This window comes from Etheostoma spectabile, chromosome 15 (assembly GCF_008692095.1).
Source record: "Etheostoma spectabile isolate EspeVRDwgs_2016 chromosome 15, UIUC_Espe_1.0, whole genome shotgun sequence".
Classification (NCBI taxonomy): domain Eukaryota; kingdom Metazoa; phylum Chordata; class Actinopteri; order Perciformes; family Percidae; genus Etheostoma; species Etheostoma spectabile.
In genome coordinates this window covers 29805702-29810142 of record NC_045747.1, presented here as the reverse complement: position 1 = coordinate 29810142, position 4441 = coordinate 29805702, and positions in this window count along the sequence as shown.

Sequence of the window (4441 nt, the reverse complement as noted above, 5' to 3'; positions counted from 1 at the left end):
AACAGCAGAACATCATCACACAAAGGGAGGTGGCTCAGCCATGGAGACGGAAATGAGAAGTAAGAAGACTCACTTAAGTTGTTCACATAAGTATATCATGTATAACAACAAAACTAACAGATTTGTTTATCCATAGCCATGAGGACATCAGTTACCCGCATGGCACAGCGGATGGAAACATTTGAGGAGAAGATGGAGGAGCTGCTCCTGCTCTTCTGGAGCTCCCCGTCACCTCCCTCTGCTCCGGTCGATGACATGTTGCTGTCGCCCTGCTCAACAGTCACAGAGCTGTAAGTGGTCAACAGGAGAAAAGGAACTAAATGGTCATTAAGTGGCTGTAGTCCTGCCCTAAGATTAACACTATAGTTTGACTCACCTCTCCCCTGAGGCATTTCCTTTATTGCTGTCAGTTGAGGTCCTATCACAGTAGTATCATCTGCAAATTTTAACATTCTATTAGGCAAAGCCATGTCTTGTAATGTAATCAACTCTGTTAAAATGTTAAATTCACCTCTGAATCAGCACATTCGTTGGCCGTGTAACTAGACAACTTGTTTGTGTATTATTCCAACTGGGGGAGCTGTGATCTTTTATACATATGATTGTTTAGAGGTGAAAAGATACATGTATGTCCTTGTTTAAATTTTTGTTATCCACTAACCCCAACCGGCCCGTCAGACGCCGCCCCCAAGAGCCTGGGTCCTGACCGAGGTTGTCTGCCTAAAGGAAGTTTGTTCCTCCGCCACACTGTCGCACATGTTGTGCTTGCTCGGAGGAATCTACTAGAAACTGTTGGGTCCTTGTAAATTCTGGAGGTGTGGTCCTAGACCTACTCTATCTGTAAAGTGTCTTTAGATAATCTTGTGAGAATTGAACTAGAAATAAAACTGAATTGAAATTGAATTGGTTAGGCTGAAATCAGCCCAGCATCATACTAGCTACACATCTCGAACAACTAGAGACAACACACTGCATCAGAACCAACCACATCCGACAGCTACCACATGTGTTGTTGCCAACAAAGCCCAGTAAGAGGCAGCATTGTCCTAACCCAGAAACCCCTCCGTTCAACAGGTTTAAAATGTCAATCACGGGCAGCTAACTACAGACTGTCCCTTGTTGATACCACTTACCAATACCATTGTGATTCTGGGTGAAAATGAATGTAATTTTTGTAGATAAATATTTTAATATAAAGTTTGTCTAAATTTAAAAGCAAATGATTTTATCTTGTAATTGTATTTTTTGATTTACAGTATATCCAGAACAAGTATACTCTGTCATAATCTAATAGATTTTCAAAAGAAGCATTACCCTGGCTGCAAGGGTTGCTGATGGTCACTTCGAAAACCATAAGGGGAGTCCCCACTCCATCTAAAAACCTGTCAATATCCTCTTTTTGGTACAAGTGCTTTGACAAGACAACAAGGCAGAGTGAGGTAGTGAATACACAGGCGGAGCTAGTACTTGATCCCGGACGCGAGAACCGTTTTTCGTCTCGGACTGGTCTCGGACTCGCTGGTATTTGGACTTGTCTCGTCTCCGGCCCACTGGCTTAGCCAAATATGGCTTTTGGTCCTTTCACAGTCACCTGCACAGGTTCCGTCCCCTCCCTCTCCCTATATACTCGTAAGACTGGTCACATTCATTTCTACACATACTCGAAATCATTGACGCCGATGTTGCTTTATCTGTGTGCTCAAAATCTCAGTACTAGTAACTGTAGTGTATCATTTCTATATGCTCAGTACAGTACTACTGTGGGTAATCAGTTTCTAATGCTCAGTACTAGACTACTGGGGGAGTGGAATCTTTTAAATGCTCGTACTATACCTACTGTAGTATAGATTTTTAATGCTAGTACTGTACCTACTGAGTAGTACAGTTCTAAGAGCAGTACTAGTACGACTGAGCAGTATCAGTTCTATGTCATACTAGTATTCCTGTAGCGTAGCAGTTCTAATGCTCAGTAACTAGTACTACTGTAGTAGTATCATTTCGAATGCTCATACTATATTACTGTAGCCGTAGTCACTTCTATGCAAATTCAGTACTACTGTAGTAGTCTCCGGTTTCTAATGCCTCAGTCCTAGTACTACTGTACAGTATCATTTCGAATGCCGCAGTACTGGCTCTGTGGCTCGTGATAGAGTGGTTCCTGTCAATCGAAGTTGGTGGTTCGATTGTCGAAGTGTCCTTGGGCAAGACATGAACCCCGACTGCCCCCGGTGCTTGGGCGCATCGGAGTTTGAATTTGTGAATGTTTATCTGATTACAGGTGTCACCCCTTGTATACGGCAGCCCCAGCCACAGTGTATGAATGTGTGTGACTGGTTCCGTAGAATGTAACAGCGCTTTGAATTCCGTTTTTAAGACTGGAAAAGGCTCTTTATAATACAGCACTTTACTAGTATTACTGTAGCAGTTTCTAATGCTCGTACTAGTACCTACGTCATTAGTATCAGATCTATGCTCAGTAACTATACCTACTGTAGTAGTATCCGTTCTCGATGCTCTGTCACTAGTATAATGCTCTGTGACTAGTACTACGGTAGGCAGTCTTGTCTAATGTGCTCTTATATTTATCACAATATGAAAATCAGGAATTTCTGGGACTCTAAATCCTTTTTTTCGGACACTGTTTTGCTTTTAGCTCAACAAATGTTGTAATTCACAATTCTGCCATACGTTACCTAGGGCCCACTTTTCCCAAACTTGGAGGGAGATTTGGGGGGCCCACCCATAGTTTTGCTGCCGTACATAGCAATTCTTTCTTTCTTGTTTTTTTCAGCATCATGATTTTATTACGAGGACGGGGGGCTTCCCCTGGGGGTCTGGGTGTTCCCCCCTAGGAAATTCTTTTGAAAATAAACCTTAACTGTCACTTCTGGGAGTTTTTGTGCACACATAAATATATGAAGAATCAGTCTTAAACCTGATATTGCAAAACTGTAGGGTTAAGAGCCTTTATATTGTTGTAGTATCGACAGGTATAGGGCATTTATGCATTGACCTTCAATGTTACTCCAGTCTCCTTGATTACACATGTATTACCCATGCAGGCTGTAGAGTCCCGGCCGATCGGACTTGTCTCGCCTTGGTAGTATTTGGACTCGGATTTGTACCCCTCGGCCTCGGGCCCTGGTCTTTACTTTTTGGTGTCCACCTGAGTCCAGGTGTCTTACTATTTTGATGATTATTATTTGGAGGTGTTGTGTGTCACATTGGAATTATACGACGGTACTTCCGCTGTGTTGATTGGGAAGAAATAACTTGGAGTGAGTTGACGAATATTTGTGCAGTGTGGTTTTAAAGAGTACAATGCGTCGATGCATATCCTGTAGTGACTGGGGAATGTTGGGAGAATATTTAATTTGAACGGAGAAAAACCTTCACCACTCATGAAAAAGTTGGAAACAACAGAACTTTGAGTTTTACCCTCTGCGCAAAAGGGGGAGGTGCAAAGACTTTGTATCAGTCCCATTTTTAAGTTGCCTGGTGGAGAAGGAAAGGCTTAAGTAAACTATCTCTCTGGTAATTCAGCCATTAATACCCTATCATTGTGAGCATTAGCAAATCAACTGGATAAAAATTGCTGAGGGCGGTGCATCAAGACCCAATTAAGACTTTCCTTATTTTCCTTTCCACTTTTGAATATACAGTTTTTAGTTTTTTGGTTCACTCCTGGTTTTCAGTTGTTCAATTTTTTTTTTTCCCTCCACTTAGTACCATCTTTATTTTATAATACCCCCCATGCAGGTTAGATTTCACCTTTTAAACATTTTATTTTTAAACAAACACCCCATCTAGATTACCCTACTACATTTTCAAGAAGAATTAATGTTGAATAACGTAAACTCGACCGCGAGATTTTTTCAATTTCTCGACTGATTTGCGTTATGAACGTGGCATGTTGAAATGCTCCACGAACGGCTGGCTTGATAGTTTGTGAGGAATTGCTAAAAAAGCGGAATTTGTTGGAACGTGGAACATCGGAAGTCGTTGAGTTCCTCAGAAATGCTAACGACAGCTGGCCGTTTTGAAAATGTAGGACAATCGTGAACTTTAAAAGAATAGTTTCAATTATTAACATCTTCTATTTCATTGTGGTGTTTTTGTCCTATACGGAAAAGATTGGGAATCATTAGTGTCGTTTAACTGTTGCAAATCCTTTTCATATTCCCTGATTACGTGTTAATTCGCTTCTTTTCAAACCCCTTATTGTCTCCAGATGCCGACGATTAAATCACGTCAGATCTAACTCAGAACCGTCTTAATATGAAGGCTCGCGCTCTTCACAGACTCATGGTGACATTTTAGCATTTGTGTGATGTCCTCAAATGTTTGTATGGATGAGTGCGTTTTTTTATTTGGATTTCATCCGTTTCTTGTTTTTTCTTTTGGTGTGCGGTGTTTTGAGTACATTGTGTCCGGGTGTTGC